The sequence below is a fragment of the Macrotis lagotis genome, chromosome X (genome assembly GCF_037893015.1).
Source record: "Macrotis lagotis isolate mMagLag1 chromosome X, bilby.v1.9.chrom.fasta, whole genome shotgun sequence".
NCBI classification, from domain to species: Eukaryota; Metazoa; Chordata; class Mammalia; order Peramelemorphia; family Peramelidae; genus Macrotis; species Macrotis lagotis.
Window position 1 is genome coordinate 168,459,133 of NC_133666.1, and position 19,267 is coordinate 168,478,399.

General features: G+C 42.1%; 1 protein-coding gene across 5 annotated transcripts in view; it reads right to left on the reverse strand.

Moving 5' to 3' along the window:
• Positions 1 to 1,297, reverse strand: part of RAI1 (retinoic acid induced 1) — a 294,145-nt gene extending 292,848 nt beyond the window's left edge. For all 5 annotated transcript variants that reach the window (XM_074208585.1, XM_074208584.1, XM_074208582.1 and 2 more), the window contains exon 1: positions 1,167 to 1,297. The gene's annotated coding sequence lies outside the window, so the exon portion shown is untranslated. The remainder of the gene's footprint in view (positions 1 to 1,166) is intronic.
• Positions 1,298 to 19,267: the final 17,970 nt, after the last annotated feature.

Below are 19,267 nucleotides of genomic sequence, written 5' to 3' on the forward strand. Positions count from 1 at the left end.
AAGTCAGGTGCTACTGAGTAGTATGGAAAGGATGCTGTCTGTGGGGACGAATGTAAAGGGCCACTGTGCTCAGTTTCTGAGTCTAGGATGTGAATCCAAGGGGTGTGTGTGTGTGTGTGTGTGTGTGTGTGTGTGTGTGTGTGTGTGTGACGTATGACTTAAAACCCTTGACTTTAAGGGTCGGGGAGTGCAGGAGGATTGGGAGAATCTTCTAAAAAACGTCTCCGGAAACAACAGCTCGCCCTAACCTGGCCAGCCTGGCTGGAACAGCTCTCTATCTGTCTTATCTCCATTCCTGGACTCTAAGAGCCCGGAGGGCAGGAAGCGCAGCATCAAATTCGTCTCCCTCTTTCCACAAATGTGCTCCGGCCGCCGCGGGCCTGCACCACTCTGTGGCTGCTTTTTACCATAGAAATGCAAACGACATTGTGGAAAACAATCGGGAAGGCGCGGACCTCTCCGCTTGCTCTCCTTCCTTCCTTCCCGCCCCCTCCCTTCACCCCCTCTGCTTCCCGAAGCTTCCAAAAAAGACACGAAGATCCATTCAGAACATCATGGCTTTCTCCCGCCTCAGCCGGAGGCTTCGCACCGAGCGGCGCCCGGGCCGGGCCGTCCCCTCCCGCCTCTCCCCAGCCCGGGCCCGGGCTCGCGGCCTGGGCCGCCTCCCGTCCATCTTGTTCCGCTCGCCCGGCCCCCCTCCACTACGGGGGTCACAGCCCGGGCTGCGGCCGGGGAAGGGGCCGCCGCGGGGGGGGCGCCATCGCGGAGGGCTCCGGGGCCGCGGGCTTCGCGGGAGTCGGGAAAAGGCCGATTCCTCCCCACCGCGGCTGCGGGAGGGGGAGGCGCCGGCCGGCGCGAGGTGCCAGCCCCCCGCCCCCCCGCCCCCCGCCCCCTGCCCCGCGCCAGCGGGAGACGGGGGCGCCCCGGGGAGCCGCGCCGACCCCGCAGCCGCCTCCGCACACGCGCGCACACACACACGCGCGCCCCTCGGCGCCCCCCGCCCCCGCCCCCGGGGCACACAGACACGCAGACTCCTCTCCACGCGCCCCCTGCCACCACACGCCCACCGCCGCAGCGCCCCGCGACACGGCACCCACCACGCACGCCCCCCGGGCGCCCCGCTCCCGCCGCACCAGCGCCGGCAGCACCCCGGCCCCGCGCCTCACCTCTCTCCTCTCTCCGCGGCTCCGTCGGTCTCAGGCCCGTCCTAGGAGGCACAAAGCCCGGCTGGGCAGGGGTGGGTGTTCCGAGGGGAACGGCCCGTCCGTCTCCCATCCATTTAAGAAACGTCAACAGTCCTTCCCCCGCCCTCCCCTCCCCTCCTCCTCCTCCTCCTCCTCTTCTTCCTCTTCTTCCTCCTCCTCCTTTCCTTTCAGCAGGATTTCTTCCGTTCAAAAAAAAAAAAAAGAGGCAGCCCACCACCGTGGCGGCCGAGACCACCCCTCGATCCACTCCCACTGGGGCGGCCGGGGCGCTCCGAGGGTGGAGAGGGGCGGGCTCGCGGCAGACTGACAGGCTGAGGACCTGGTCACCCCTCAGCAAAGCCCCCGTCCTGGGGGTGCGGCGAGTGGGAACGAGGCACCAGGGAGGGAGAGGGAGGGAGAGCCGAGACGGAGGGCCAGAGAGAAAGGGGGAGGGGAAGAGAGGCAGGGAGGGGGAGAGGGGAGGAGGGGTGGGAGAGACCGAGAGACCGAGACACACACCGAGAAGAATGGAAGAAGGAGAGGAGAGAAAGTTGGAATCCTGACTAGATGCTGTAGCAAACGCACTCACATTGCCCTCAGGGGACAGCCGGGTGGTCTGCCCATGCCCCAACAGCACCATCTGGTGGCCCCTGCCTCCACTACTTTCCTCTATCCCCCTCAGGCTTGTACCCCTCTCCCCCCCTTCTATGACCTTCCCATGTTCAAGAGGTCTGACATTCCTTCATCAGATCCTAGTCTCCTTTCCTTCCACCACTTCCTAGGCCTTCCTCCTCCAAAGCCTATTTTTAGTCTTTCAAAGGGCCAGCCCTTCTTTCCGAGCCTCTTGAGTATTCTGCCCAGGCCATTTCCCCTGCTCAGGCTGCACTCTGCCTTCTTTCCATCCTTTTTTTAAAAAGTTTTTGCAAGGCAAATGGGGTTAAGTGGCTTGCCCAAGGCCACACAGCTAGGTCATTATTAACCGTCTCAGGCCGGATTTAAACCCAGGTATCCACTGTGCCCCTTTTCCATCCTTTAGTGCAGCAGTTCATCACTACACTGTTCTCTGTTCTCAAATCCCTTGTCCTTTGGGGAGCATATAGACCTTGCCAGATGGCTTCCATCATATGACTTTTGTACTCCTAGTTCTGTGCTGCTGAATGAAGCTGGAAGAAGGTAGCACCCCCTTTAAGACTATAAATGCATGTTTTCTAATCACAACTGGTCCCACCCTGAAGTAAGGCAATCCTTTTTTGTACCTCCCTAATTGATCTTCTTTCCTGTTTCCATATCAGCTGCTCTAAACTTCCTCCTTTTTCTTCAGGTCTCCCACTCTGTCTTTTTCCTGATGTCTTAGTAGCAATTTTACCTTTTACTTTACTGAAAAAAATTAAGACCTTTCATTGGAAGTTCCTTCTTCCCTTACAAGCTCTTGATGTCATCTTCTACCATTTTCCTTTACTCTTTTTTTTTTTGCAACGGTTAAGAGGCTTGCCCAAGGCCACACAGCTAGGTGATTATTAAGTGTCTGAGGCTAGATTTGAACTCAGAGACTCCTGACTCCAGGGCCAGTGCTTTATCCACTGCACCACCTAGCTGCCCCCCTTCCTTTACTCTTAAAAAGGTATTCCCTCTCTTCAATTCAACCAATCCTTCTTCATCTACCCTTGATTCCAAAACTTCTTGTCCTTTCCAGTAGATTTCTCTCCATTATCATCCCTCTTCTCTAATCTTTAATCTCCCCTCAAATTCACAAAAAATCAATATCTGCATTGAAGTTACTACTAATTTCTCCACTTCCACTGTCTCCTCTCTTTCCTCTAAACTTCCTGAAATCTGAATTGTGATCTCAGCATTCAATTGAAATTGCTCTCTCTAAAGTTAGTAATGATCTCTTAAATGCCAAATCTAATGATTTCTTTTCAATCCTCATCCTTCTTGTCTTTGATGTAGCATTTAATTCTGTTGACTACCCTCTCCTTAATACTCTCTTTCTTATAGGTTTTCATGACATTCCTTTCTCCTGATTCAAACTTAGTCTCTTTTGTCATGCCCACTAACTGGGACTAGAATCCTAGCCTTTTTTTCTCTTTATACTTTCTCATTTGGTGTCCATATCAGCTCCTTTTTGTTCAATTATCATCTTAATGCTGATATCTCCCAGATCTATACATTAGCCTTAGTCTTTTTTCCCTCAGCTCTAGTCCCAAAATACTAAAAATTTCTTATTGGATATTTCAAATTGATGTCCTAGAGGCCTCTCATACTCAACTTGTCCTAAACAAAATTCATTATCTTTCTCCCAAACCACGACTCTTTCAGATTTCTCTGTTTGATATCTTGTGGTCTAGACTATTAAGCTCCTTGAGGAAAGGGATTAGATCTCATCCAACCTTGTATCATTTCTCATAGCACCTAGCACAGGCTTACATGTAAAAGTCATCTAATAAATATTTGTTGGATTAATGAATGATTAACTCAGTCTCTTTATTACCCCCCAAACAAAGCATGCTCTTCTGACCTCCAAGAATTCATTCATGCAATGAATGCCCTTGCCCCTTTCCTGGAATGCCTCTCCTTTCCAAACCATATCTTGCTAGCAACTGCTCTGATACTGTCAAAAAACATCACAGTCCTTCAAGTTATCCAGGTTCAAAACCTCTGTGTTCAAAACTTCACCCCTTACTCTCATTCACCCTTCATATCCAAATAGGTGTCAAATCTGTCATTTCTATATTTTTCTCACACACACACACACATATGTATGTATATATCCCATTCTGTTTACAGTCATTACACAGTCATCACTCGAGTTCCTCATCACCTCTCACCCAGATTATTGAAATAGCTTCCTACTTCATCTCCCTCCCTCAAATCTCTTTCCTCTCCAATCAGTCTTCCATAAAGCAATCAAAGTGATTTGGCTAAAGGAAAATCCACAGGCCTGATCTTTCATTTCTATGTCTCCCCATTGCCATTAGGTTCACATGCATAAATTCTTCTACCTGCCATGTGAAGCTTTTCACAATCTGATCCCATCCCAACCTTCCATATTTCTTCCTATTTGTTTAGTCTTGCCAAGTCTTTATAACTCCATTTCTTCACAAAGATACTGTAATAGTTTGCCATTTCCTTCTCCAGCTCATTTTAGAAATGAGGAAACTTGAGACAAATAGAGTTAAGTGACTTGTCCAGGGTCACAAAGCTAGTGTCTGATGCCAAATTTGAACTCAGGAAGATGAGTCGCCCTGACTCCAGATCCAGTGCTCTATCCACTGTGTGTCCTTTCTTTACATTATTCCCACCACACTTTTAATCTAGTCATACTGACCATCCACAAACAAGATGCTTCTTTTCCCATCCCTCTGTCCTTGCAGTGGCTATCTCTCATGCCTGGAATGTGCTTCCTTCTCACTAGAAACCCTGGTTTGTGACTTTGTGACTCACCTTGTGTCGCTTTCTAAATGAAATTTTTCTTTCCCAGATTCCCCTCAGCTGCTAGTGCCTTCCTTCCCCCCAAAAAATCTTTAGTTTATCTTTGTATGTGTATATATGTATATGTATGTATGTATAAAATTACATACTTGCATAAGTACATGTCATCTCCCTCATAGAATATAAACTTCTTGAAGGCAAAGACCGTTTCACTTTTCACCTTGTAGCTTCAGTATTGACCACAGTGATAGAATGCCTAATTAATGTTTTTCATGCTACCTAAAATCTCTAGGCCTGTCACTTTAATATCAATAATCTTTTGGTTCTAGGACATGAATTGAAAATGAGTGTCACACAGACCAATGGAGAATTGGATATAAGTTCATATGGGGGACAATAGGACTAAGCACAGTGAATAGAAGAAGGGGAGAGTGGTACGCCCAACTAGTTCTAAAGGGGGGAAAATCACTCACTTTTAAGTAAGTTTAATCTGCATTATTGACATTCATTCCCTCAATCAATAGTCAATAAACACTTTTTAAATACCTACTATGCAAGTTCTGGGTATACAAAAAGAGGGAAAAGATAGCAAAACAATAAATAATAATAGTTGACTTTCTTGAGCAGTATGAGCTGACTTCAGCACAACCTGGGAAGGGTGCAGCATATAACTAACAAGGAACTTCAAAGAAGCATAGGAATACTGGCTATGGTGAGACAAATGTATGACTGAAAGAGAAGATGGGCTGATCCTATGGAGAGGGTGAGAAATAACAGATGGCTATTTGGAGTGCTCCTTTGGCACCCTCAGTATATCAAGAGTAAAGCAAGGAAAGCCTCTGGCACATTGACTGGACCCCCTGTGATGAACCTCTGGGAGGACAAGAGTTTGGTAGAATGGACAGGCACAGGCTGTCTTGTGATTTGCACACTGAAGGTGACATCCAAATGGATGAGATCATGAGATCCATTTGGGAATTTGAGGCAGGATGAGACATTGAAAAGAGACTTGAATGCCAAGCTGAAGAGTATAAAATTGCTGAAGCTAGAAATGGGGAATCATTGAAAGGTTTTAAGCTTTGGAGTGATGTGGTAAAGTGGTGTTGAAGTAAGATTAGGTTGAGCAAGATGGATTGGAAAGAGGGGCAGAAATTGCTAAGGCTAAAGAAGCCCCTTGACTCAAGAAGGTAGATGAACAACAATCTTGCCCTAGATGCCTGAGGATGCATAAATCCAGGGTAAGGCCATTTCACTTATTTGCTTGGTAAATTATCCATCAGACTTGGGCATTTTCAGTCTGTGTCTGGGGCTGAGAAGAAAGAATATCTTTTGTCTCTCTGGCTCTCTAAAATTGTGGGGTCTGCTCAGCTCTGAGCCCAGTCTCCCTGCTCAGGCCTATTCTTTTTTTTTTTTTTTTAATTTTCAAAGCCCCTCAAAAGGGTTGACAGAACTGTAAACACTGGATAAACCACATGTTAAAAGAGATCAGGGAAGATTCAGGGAATCAAGTTGCTGCCTTGGGGAATTCAGCTTCCTGAGTTTGAATCTTGATTATGCCACTGTTTTTCCCAAAGCAAAGTCTCCTCTATAGGATGCTTACTTAGCTACTAGAGGAAGGTGTCTAGGAAAGGAAAATGTAAAGATTAAGATCCAGGAGATCTGATATGAAAGACCCTCTGTCTATATAATCCCTCGTCCTCTCTGGATGACCCTTTCCCCCACTCAGGCCTGGGTTTTAGAGATGAAAAAGAAATTGTTGAATTTCCCAAGATTTGACTCTATCTTTCTCTCATGAGCATTATAAACCATAACAGGCATGATCTAATTTTCTGGAAGTCCTACAGAATAACCTAAACTTACATTACCTCCAGTCCTTTCATACTTCCCCTTCTCTTACCCACATTTCTAGAGGTCAGGCACATTCTCGCATATTATCAGTGGAGCGGTTTATATTTAAAGTATTTCAGGTGGTCAAGTTAGGCCAAATTCAAGATTGACTATCTCTGAATGTTTTTGTTCAATAGAATATAAACTCTTAGAGGACAGGGACAGCTGTGTCTCTAGCCCAATGCTTTGGCAGTCAGTCAGTTAACAAACATTTATCAAATTCCTAGTACATTGCTCTAAGGATACAATGAAAGGTACAAATAACCCTTACACCCAAAGAATTTATGTTCTAATGGGGAGACAATAATGAGTCATGGCTCTATAGTTCTTTCAGGTTCAGGCTGAGCTCAATGGTGGTTATCTTCTCCTTTGAGAAACTGTATAAGAAATATGAACCTCCAGCTGCCAAGGTTGGACATGTCCACCTCTCAGGATAGCTGATAGCCAGTCATAGACTGTGGTCAGGGAAGAAACAGAAAGTTAGTAAAAGGCAGCCAGGATCTCAGGCTCATGCAGATAAGCATGTGTTCTTGCTACCATATTTTGAGCTGTGGGTTGTAATTGGACATGGGAAGGATTTCGGTCTCCCAGTGACTGGAATTTCAAAGGAAAGACTGACAGATTCCCAAAGAGTAGAGATGAGAGGTAAATTCATTACTTTTCAAATTCCTCTCATAGTTATTTACTGAGTTTTATTCATCCCTGGGATAAATTGGGAATTTATGTGTCTCGTGTCCTCTAACAGAAGGTGAGATTACATGTGCCACAGAAGGAGCAAAGGCTCATGTACATCTCTGTAGAGCAAAAGTGAATCTGTAGAAAGTGAAGCTGTAGAATCACCCCTGTTATACACTCCCTCTATTAAATATAAGCTTTTCCCCATCAAATCCATTGGTGCACTTTTGTCCATAATATCTAATTGTAGATAATTATCTGAGGATCTGGAAAGGTTCAAGTGTTGTCCTTTGGACTGTCTCTCCCCAAAACCATGCTTTTATACACCAAGTCTCCACAGAGCTCACATGATATTGTTTTTAGTGATCTCTTGAATATCATGCAAAGAGTTCAGGCTGTTCATTTAATTCCAAAATGGACAGTTTTTTTTTTGTTTTTTTTTTTTTGATGGCAGGTCCTAAAACTATTCTAATTGGTGGGCCTAGAGAGTGCCTTTATGCCAAAATACAAAGTTCTATAAATTCAACAGACAAACCATGTTTTACAACATTTCCATAGGTTATTACATGAATGGTGTTTGAAATGTCCTATTCCAACCCAAAACTATTTGGAAAGAAAAAAGAAAAGAAAAGAAATGACAAAAACAAGAAAAAAGATTTCCCTTCCCAGAGGGAAAGTATAATCTCAAATGAACTCCCATAAGATATGGGGTTCTCCCAACATCTGTTGAAAACTTGATGTTAGCTGGAAGTTATCTTCCCATATTCAGGTGGGAAACCAAAATTTCCTGGATAAAAATTCCTCTAATGGGTCCCTGCAGTACATGGGGCAAATCATCAATTTTTCCAGTGGAACTCTGACAATGCATAGGGCAATCCAGGCAGTAGCAATTGAGATAAAATATTTTTAGCAGATTCCTGCAACCCATAAGGCATCTTGTGTCTCCATCGGGTCTCTCTAAGACCATAGGGATTTCTAAATTGAGGTTGGAACACTCAACAATGGGATAAGCAGGTTAGCCCCCAAATAAATCTAAGTCATCTCAGACGAGCTCTAAAACTATCCGGGGCTTCCAAAAAGGAACTTAGCAGCAAGTTTGATTGGAATCACCCTCTCAAATCCCAGGAGTTCTCACATGCACTGCAGGAAGCTTCCACAAGAAAGGGAGCCTTAAAGGGTATGTAATGGGAAAAGTCTTTTAGCATAGGGCAAGGTCACTCCTCCACACTTTTACTTATGGAGTTTGTCTCCTTGTTAAGTCTATCCAGTTTCAAAAAGGCAATCTAGGGTTGGACCTGAGTGTAACAACAGAATCAACATTTTCCAATGGGGCTGGAATACCCTCTCCCACTAAGAATGTCTGAGCTCTAGGCTATGCATAGTGAGTTCAGTTCTGAGGGAGCTTACCCTCTAAATGTTGTTAAGGCTCTTTTAGGCTCTGGCTCTTTTTCACCTCTACCATAGGTTGCCTCCCAGGCTGGAAATTCCATCTAAATAATCATTGTTTGGTCAACTGTGTTCAAGGAAAAAAAGACAAAGAAGAGGAGGTAGTCAGGGACTTGAGATACCAATTTAGGACCACCTAGGCTAACATATGCTTTTGTTTCTGTGTACCAACAGCTGCCATAAATACCAGGAGAGAAAGGAAACCCTTTTACTTTTTCATGAGAAAGAGTTCTCCACATATTCTGTAGGCAGGAAAAAGAGAGCAAGAGTGGAGATTATCTCTACATTTAAAATCTGAGTGGGCAAATCTTCCTGGTTTAGTGTCCAATCCTCTTCTGATGTATTTCCCTTCCTCTGTTGCCATCACAGGTTCCAAGGGATTCCTTTGTTAGTCCAGAGCACTAAGTCCTTCAGTGCTAAGCATGAGTCCCTCTAAATAGCCAGGGAGGTCCCTCTCATTCTCCATGGGATAGACTCTAAAAGTCTATCACCTCATATGCTTAAGACCAAACCTCACTACATGGATATATTACTAAACATTCAGAATCTCTCTCTTTCTCTCTCTATGTCCTACTGGGGAAAATCACCTTCCCTTTGTGTTAATCTGTTCTCTCATATATCATTCCACTTACTCAGATTTTGAGGGGGGGAAAAAAAAACATGGTAAATAGCCACTTAGTTTAATAGCTGATTTAAATTACATAGAAATACAAGTGAACATTAATAAGAATAAAGATTCTAAATGCAGACTGTAAGGAATGACTACAGTCAAAGGAACAAAATATCTTTTTCTTCTAAGACCCCCTATTCCCACTGGTCACAGGAGGAACAGGAAACAGAATGATAAAATGAGAAAAGGGGAGATGAGGTTTCCCAGGGCAACACTCCAGGGAAGAAAAAAACAACAGTGAAGTTATAGACTGAATTCTACGCTTTTCATTGAGTACATGCCTATTATTTGGACTTTCTCATGTTCCTTGGCCAGCTTTGGTTCACCCTGCTCTGATTTGCTTCTTCTGGTCAACACCTTGTTTGCCTTCTGATACCCCAAATCCTGCTGTCCTTGGCTGATTAATATTGTTTGGTGATCCTGTTCACGTATCCCAGAAAACAAGACCTGCAGTTTCCTTATCAGCCTGGAAACTTATAGCCTTTGGTTCTCCTGGATCTCAGTAGCAAAATCTCTGGGGAAAAGGTTACATAAATACAAGGTAATGGGGCATGGGGCACTGGGGATATCAGGAACTGCCTAAAGTAGGAGGTGGCATCTGAAATGAGCTTTGAAAGGGACTAGAGCTTCTTAGAGGTATAAATGAGGAGGAAGTGCATTCTAAGTACTAGGAACATAGAACATAGCGTGTAAGGAACAGTAAGAAGACTATTTTGGCTAGTCCAGAGAGTGTGTAAAAGGGAGTGATATAGTATTAATAGGGGATGGTGGGTTAGAGCCAGGTTGTAAAGGATTAGAATTCATTTTAAAGGGAGTTCCCATCCAAAATGATAAAAACATAAAAGACTGGGTGCTAAAGGAATAGTAAACTTTTCTTTGTAAAAATATTGTGCCAGTCAGTAGAAACCCCATACTGCTAAAGGCTTAGGGAAAATGTCTTTTTCTTCCACAGAGGACCCAGAGCCTTTCTTTCCTTTGGTCTTAACTTGCAAATTGTCACTTAGTTCTCTGGTCTCCTGCTATTTGAAGGAGGCAGGATAGAATCTGGGGGCAATTTTTCTCCAAGGTCAGAGAAGATTGCAAAGTAGTTTACAGATTCCTACAAAATCCATCTTCCTAGTCTTGTGACTTCCAAAGCTCTTCCCTGAGGAGAGATTGAATTTGCACCAGTGATTTGGGGGGGGGGGGTTTCAGATAATTCTGTTTATATTTGAACTGTCTCAGGTGAGGTGGGGTAGAAGAGAGGATGCACTACCACCCAGGCCATCAGATGAACAAGAATAAGCAGAGGAGCTGTCACAAGCACTTGACTTTTGCTGCTCTAAAACATTTAGAGTGAGATGCAGACATCACTAGCAACAGTTGCCTAGGCACAACTGAAGAGGGAGAAATAAGAGGGAGGGATGGGGGAGAGAGAGAGAGAGAGAGAGAGAGAGAGAGAGAGAGAGAGAGAGAGAGAGAGATTCAATAAAGCCCAGAAGAGGTCACCATAGTAACAGAAATCAGCTCCACTCTGAGGATCCTGTAGCCAGGGAAGGAGATAAAATGTTTTCTATCGATTGCTGTAGAGAAAGTCATTGGTGATAAGCTCCTCTGAGTCAAGATGGAGCAAATGGGGGGGGGGGGATCTGGGCTATGTGGAGAAGGAGGCTTTAGACAATCAGCCACCCTCTGTTTGGGACTGGAGGAGCTGAGAGGATCAATACTTCATCTGCCTCCCATGTAGGTTTCCTTATTCTCACCAGTTTTTGCATGCATGTCTGTGTGTGTGTGTGTGTGTGTGTGAGAGAGAGAGAGAGAGAGAGAGAGAGAGAGAGAGAGAGAGAGAGAGAGTGTGCATGACTGAGCAGGTGAACTTGGGAATGGGGTTGATGGAGGGAGAGTCCATGAGCATGTCAGAATTTCCAGGAGCATAGCTTTGAGTATATGCAATTGTAATGGTGGGGAACAAGAGTGATGGTAGAACCTGAGGTATCAGAAGAAATGAATCCAGTTCATATCTACTGCTGACTCATTAGGGAACTTTTAGCCTATTAAAAGGCCAAATCTTTCCTTAGTGAAATGGGCATAACAATAACTCTACAGTGTCTCTTTCCTTTGTGAAATGGGAATAACAATGCCCCTACAGTGTCTCTTTATCTCACAGAGCTACTCTGAGAAATCAGTGATTAAAGGCAGAAACAAGGAGAGGGAAAGGGTTGGGGGTGGTGGTCCACAAAGCTGGCACTATGTGTAGGCAAAATAGAAGATAAGCAGCTGCTTAAGACTCAAAATAGAGGCACAAAAAGGTACACTTTTAATATAAATTCATGTAATTTTTAATGCCAGAATATTCTGCTTTCCCTGGCTCTTGGGTATTTCTTTTGTGATAAATCAACTGCATATTTTTCAGGGAAAGGACAAAGCATCAAGTGGTTAATGGAACATAGGCAACATCATTCTCAAACACAATGGGGCAAAATGTTCTAACCTTGCCCATGGTGCACAAATACCTTGTCTCAATTCCAATGTTCAGTACTTCCTTCAGACTGAGTCTGCCTATAAATATTTAGCAAAGTTATCTGTACACAGAACCATGACTAGGGCTGGGTGATGAGAGCTTTGCCCCAGACTGCTGAAATCTAGAAGGCATAGACTGAAGGTATTCAGCAGGTAGAAACAACTCAGCTTAGACTTAACTATCAAGGATAATAGTTAAAATAAGGTGAAACCTCCCGTCGATTCTCTGTGTCCTGAAGTTCAAGGTGTCTCCCCAAGGTCTTCTGGCTGATCTCAATCTGTGGCTTGTATATTTATGGTTCTTATTCTCAGAGCTAGAATTGGTAGTTAATAGACTATATGTATTGTTGATATTTTAAAAAATACAATAAAATACAACAAAGATAAGGCTGTAAAGTCAGCTTTATAAAGACTTTTTTTTCACTTTCAGTACATGTCTATCAGGATTCACCAAGAAGGAAAGCAAGTTGCTGCAGATTCATTAGAGAATGTGATTACTACTAGGAAGGGAAGACTTCCTTGGGAAGGGCTCTGCCCTCACTGGACAGTGGAATGAGCTAAGTTAAGTACCATATGTTGATGCCATTGGACCCCTGATTAATGTTAATTTACTGGACTAGCTGTGTGATGCTGTATTCAAGTGTGTGTGTGTGTGTGTGTGTGTGTGTGTGTGTGTATGCATTCATACTTTCACCATCAAATCAAAAAGAAAGACTAATATCTACAGATCTCTTGAGGACTGAAACCCTTCTCTACAATATCTGAGACATAATGTCAACCAACCATTCCATCAGGAAACACCTATTAAGTGCCTACCATATACCAGACACTGTGTTGAATTCTGGGATTAGAGAAACAAAAATGAAATGATTTCTGCCCTCTAGGAGCTTACATTCCGGGATTTTGAACCAGAAGGAACATCTAAGATTCCTTTTGACTTTAAAATGCCAAAACACCTCTAGCCTATGATCCGTAATCCTTTGGTCTAATCCAACCTCCTTATTTTATGGGACAAGGGAAAGATCCAGATAGGTTAAAGGACTTGCCCAAGGTTACACAGTTCCCAGGTTGTAAGTGACAGAACCAGGGGGCTCTCAACAGAGATTTTACTATCAGTAGAAATCAAGAATCACTTAGCCAGTCAAGAAACTATCTTTTTCTGGCTGACAGATGCAAGAAGATAAGCTGATTCTTGTCTTATCTTAAAGTTTGGATTTTCACACATACACACACACACACACACACACACACACACACACACACACACAAAACACCAAAATGTGCAAAATCCTAGGTCAGATTCTTCTCTTTGATGGAGTCTATTTCCTTGCTCTAGGTCTTATCTTAAACTTCAGAAATTCATTAAATTCCTTTTATAGAAGAGAAAACTGAGATCCCAAAGAGGGAGTTACTTACCCAAAGTAATATAGCAAGTTAGTCAGTCAGAGATCTTGATGCCCATACTTGAAGTATGGTGTATCCCCAAGCCACAACTAGGGTTAGATGGCCGGATCTTTGCCCCAGGGTGCCCCAAAATGGAAGGCACAGTAAAGCATATATTTTTGATGTTTCTTCATTGAATATTTGATGATATTCCTCCTAGAATCTCTTCTGCAGAATGGTGTGATTTGCCTTAATTCCTTCTGGGATTACCAGTCAGTCTTCTGACAGAATTCAAATATCCACTAGCTTGATATACTGGCGCTTTGTGATAGGACAGGACATGATGAGGTTAAAGAATGCCCTGTGAATAGAAAGTGAATATTTTGTAATCTATCTAAGTATAATCTGATTTTGAAGGCTATCTATAGGTCTGCATAATTTCCCCCCTAAGATTCCCCCTGGGCTACAGAGTACCCTTGACCTACCATTTGTGAGAAGATTTCAGAAAGATGCCCCAGATCAGGAACTGTAGGACAACAAACTAGACTAGGAGAAAGAAAGCCTATCTAGATCCTAGACTGCCTTGGGGAGGAGACTGACCCTATATTCCCACTGGATACCAGTCAAAAGTACTGAACAGAGTCAATGATTTGAAGTCCCTGGAGGGTAGTGGAAGAGCCAGTCATAGGAAGCAAACCTGGTTGGTTTCATAGGTGACTGCCAACCCTTTTACCTCCTAGCAAACCTGCTTATCTCCTTTTTGGTTATCAGTCAAAGTAGGTGGGAGTTTGTAACCCTGTTTGGTTATTAGACTTTTGATCTAGATTGCATTTGTCTATCATAAAACCCCCTGGTCAGTGATTCTGATTCTGCTTTATTATTATTCCCAGCTTGTGCAGGAAGGAGTGGGCAAAAGAATACAGAGAGCCATCTTTTTTAATGTTTATCTATATATCAGTATTTTCTAAGCTCCCATAAAAATTGATGGAACTATACTTATAATATTTACTTATTCATTTCTTAAAACTTATTATACCTTTGATGAAATACTACATTTTAATTCCATCATCTTTGTTACTTCAGTTAACAAACATGTAATGTAAAGAGAGAAAGTGCCAAACAAACAGAGGGTGACAAACTGTCATTTGTTTCCACTTTGTGCTATGCCTAAAATTCCTCCGAGATTTCATGAGTGCACTGGTGTTCCTTGAATAGTGAAACCAATAGGAATCTAGGACACAATGAACCAAAAGAAATATAGATTTCAAGGATTATCTTAGTAGCCATTTCAGAAGCCATGGAAATTGAAGACAAAAGAGTTAGAATAAGTAGAATGAGTTTTGGTTCTACATATGTTCCAAAGCTGGCTGCTGTGGTCATGTGACTGCTTTCGCTCCATAATAACATATTTGCTTACTGTGAGTAATATAACAATCTAGTTTTGTGTACCTATTTTATTATTATTTGAGTATTAAATGCATGAAATACTAAACTATCTTTTGTATATTGTTTTGTATATTTAAAACAGTTATTAGGGCAGAGAATTGGTTGTTAATTTATTTGAATCCCAACAGTGAGTAGAGTCAAAGACATATTTGCTCTATGAGAATTGAGCTGGAGTGGAGCTGTAGAATATACTTGTGTTAAATATCTTTAACTTTTTTTAAAAACCATGTTTTTGAATACAGGTTTTTGTTAAATATTTGTGAACTTACTTAGGACTCATTCTGTAGTCCTAGAAAATCCCTATCGCAACTCTCAAGAAAAACCTACTGAGAAGAAAAGCCCAGTCCTTCTTCTGACAGAGCCTGAACAGAGTCTGATATCCCTGTACTGTGAGATGGAGAAAGTCATGGCATTGTCATTCCCATCTAGAATTTGTGTATGTGTATTTGTGTGTGTTTGTATGTGTGTGTGTGTGTGTGTGTGTGTGTGTGTGTGTGCATGTATGGGTGGGTGGGTATTTTCAAACCCAAACCTTCTAGCAGGGGGAGTGGAAGACACCTAAGAGAATGAGAAGCTACAGGGGTGGCTAGGTGGCAGAGTGGATAGAGCACCGGCCCTGGAGTCAGGAGTACCTGATTTTGTTCAAATCCAGCCTCAGACACTTAATAATTACCTAGCTGTGTGGCCTTGGGCAAGCCACTTAACCCCAATTGCCTTGCAAAAACCTTAAAAAAAGAGAGAGAGAGAATGAGAAGCTACAAACTCAGCTATGACTTTGATTCTACACAGACACAGATCGCCAAACCAGAGTACTCTGCTCAAACCTATGCTGTTGGCCCCAGTTATAACCTCTAGGGGGGACCTGGGTCGTTTTTATAATTATCAACTTTTATTTAAAAATCAGGATACACTTTACATACTTTATTTAATCTGGACTATCCTTTTTTAAAAAAATTATTTTTGAATTTTACAATTTTTCCCCCTAATTTCACTTCCTTCCCCCCACCCCCACAGAAGGCAATCTGTTAGTCTTTACATTATTTCCATGGTATACATTGATCTAAGTTAAATGTTTTGAAAGAGAAATTATATTCTTAAGGAAAAAAATAAGGGATAGCAAAATTACATAATAAAGTTTTTTAAAAATTAAAAGTAATAGTCTTTGGTCTTTGTTCAAACTCCACAATTCCTTCTCTGGATACAGATGGTATTCTCCATCATAGCTACCCCAAAATTGTCCCTGATTGCTGGCAGTGACGGAATGAACAAGTCCATTAAGACTGATCATCAAACCCATGATACTGTTTTGTTATATAATATTCTGGTTCTGCTCATCTTGCTCAGCATCAGCTCATGCAAGTCCTTCCAGGCTTCTCTGAATTTAGGGAAACCTGGATTGATCTGGAAATGTTATTTAGGCTACTTGCATGTGTTCAGAGTCCTCCAATTTCACAACCACTAGCAAATGCTTAACATCAACAACACAAAAGAGAACAAACAAAAAACTGCTTATACCTTTTCTGATTTCACTACCAATCCGAATCCCATGCCTTTTTCTTTTTTCCTCCCCACAAACTGCTCATAAGCAAGATCAGAATCCCTAACTAGTATTTTTTATGATAGATTTTAAAAAGTTTAAATTGAAGGTAATAGAGACAAAACAAGCAGGCTGAGACTTCTGGGTAAGATGGTGAAACAAACAGAGCTCTCTCTCTCTCTCTCTCTCTCTCTCTCTCTCTCTCACACACACACACACACACACACACACACACACACACACACACACACACACAAACACACACACAGTAACTCCAGTAAAGACCTCAAAAATAGTATCATATTCAAGAATGGTCAAGAAAGCCAAAGAGAAATTATATTAGGTACCTTTATCCAGCCCAGGATTGTACAAAAAGACTAAAATTTGGAAGGGGCCATGTCAAATAAACCAGTAAGAGAGCAGGAAACAAGATGAAAACTTGCTAAAAGAGACCCATCACAGTTAGGGGACATTTGAAAGCTGTAGCCCTCTATTGTACCTAGGAGCAAGATGACACAAATATATGGATCAGAAACCCAATGTGGTTGGGTGTGTCCTGGAAACTGGCAGAAGGGTGTCAATATGACTTCAGCCCCAAACCAGGAACCAGCAAGGATGTTCTAATGTAACCTAGGGCAAGATCAGGAACCAGCAACAGGATACCAGGTTAACTTCATGTATGCATTGTAAAAGCTGGCAATAGTTCAGAAAGCTGGGTGGGGAAGGGTAGACCATTTCCCTCATCCTGGCTTTCATTCATCTGTGAGCCCATGGCACCTGGAGTACATGTCCTGCCAGGCAAGCCTGGACCTGGGCTTTGACTGCTTTTCTTGAGTTAGGTGATCAAGCAGCAATCTCAAAATGGACATTTTCAATAACTACCTTTATGAGTTTTCTCTAGACTAAAGTTTTCCCAAAAATAAGGAGTAAAAGAGGTTTCCAGTTCATGATGTGAATTAGGTATGAGACAGCTAATTTATTCCTACATGCAAAAAGAAAGAAATATTAAATTGTAAAGACTCACAGGGAGCATTAATGAGATTCAGTAATTTAACTTATAACTACTCATGATCTGCTGGAATACTAATATTTAAATCTCACTGAAACTAAAAGCATGAGTGACCTTAGTTTCCAAGCCTTTGATACAACAAAGTATTGCTATGAATGTTTTTGAATATATGTTTCTTCCTTTCTATCTTTAAACTTTTTTGTGAGTATACACTAAAAAGGTTATTGTAGAGTCAAAAAGTATGTACAGCTAATTGACTTTGGAGGTATAATTCTAAATAGTTTTCCAAAATGATAAGAACAATTCACAGCTCTAACAAAATTTTTTAAAAATATTCTGTCCCTCCAAAACCCCTCTAAGAACTGTCATGTTCCTCATCCATCATCTTTGCCAATATGATGGGTATGAAGTTGTTTTAATTCTATTTCTCTCATTATTGGTGATTTAAAACATTTTTTTTCTCATGGTGGCTGACAGCTTGCCTTTCTTCCTTTGGTATTGCTTGTTCATATGCTTTGACCATTTATCTATTGGGTTCTCTTTCTGAAGATCTGGATTGCAAACTCAGGCATCATGCCATCCTTTGTTTCTTTTGGAGCTTCTCTGAGATGAAGCCATAACTGGCTGTTCTCTCAACTGAGAGATTTATTGTTTGTGAGCCTCTCCATTTTCTCCATCTTCTGAGATTCAAAGCACAAGTCAATAGACAAACATGCCTGTTGGTCAATTGGGCATTATATAAAGCTTGAAAGCATCATTCTTGATATGCATTTGCTAGAAATGCATTCCACTAAGATTTCTGCTTAGGTCAACAGCATTTTTAGCAGTGTGTGGCTGGAATAGTAAGGTCATGGTTCTTTGGCTGTGGCTCCTAATTTCTTGGTTCCTTCCCATGACAACATCTCCTTTAGTAGTTTGTTTTCAAAATCTCTACCTTATGACAAGCAGAATGATTTCAGAGAAAGCCGAAAAGATCTATTTGAACTGATGTAGAATGAAGTGAGCAGAATTAGGAGATTTTTTTTAGTTTATAGTAAAAAACAATATTTTAAAGAAGTGAAAGACTGTGAAAGACTTACTCTAAGCAATACCGTGATGCAAAATGATTCCACAGGATTCATGATGAAAAAAATGCTATCCATCCTCAGAGAGAACTGATGAATTCTGAATGCAAACTGAAGTATAATTTTTTTGCTTTTGGTGGGAGGCACATGGCTAATATGAAAATATGTTTTGCATGATTTCATATGTTAAAAAAAGTCAGAGTGGATCTTGGAAGGGAAGTAATAAAGAGAAATACTTTCCCTACAACACCTGAATCATTCTAAAAGTTACCTGATTCCCAGTTTATGCCTGGTAATTCCAGGTGAAATGGTCTGTTTCCATTAGGATATTGCTCATATACTTCCTATCTTTTTTCAGACAAAAAGTCTATGAATACAGGGAGAACTAGCACCTCCTGTGTGATGGTTTATGATCCCTTTTGAGGACTGATCCACCACCTTTGGTATCCATCTCTTATTCAACTCTCACCTGCAGTACCAGGAAGCTGCAGCATTGACAGCAATTGCAACCTGGTAAAATTAACTTGGCAGATGGGCTAAATCAAGTTGAAGGCATTTTATCACAGGCCTCAAAACTGTCAGTGAGGTAGGGGGATGTCTACCCAAGCATGTGAAGACTTCCTCCTGGCAGAATAGACAGATAAGAACAATTTGTTCCAACAGCAATGAGAGTAGCTAAAACAGGCACTATGGAATGCTTAGATCTTGAAGGCTAGACATCAAAGAACCTAAGATCTTTACCCTGGGTCATCACTAGTTATCTTGAGTTGTGAATTGTCACTGGACTTCAATGACCCTAGAAGAGAAAGTGAAGCTGCCAACTTTGTGCAACTCTGCCTCACTTAAATCCAATTCAGTCTCAAGACATCACTTGTGATGTCAATGGTCCTCTTCAAAAATGAAGGATGAACAACTTCTTTTCTCTAGGTATTAGGCATGAGTTCATAATAGGTTTCTTTGCATCAAGCACAATCTCTACACTTTTTTTATAATTATCCACCACTTATATGTATGTCATTGGAACACTATTGTTCT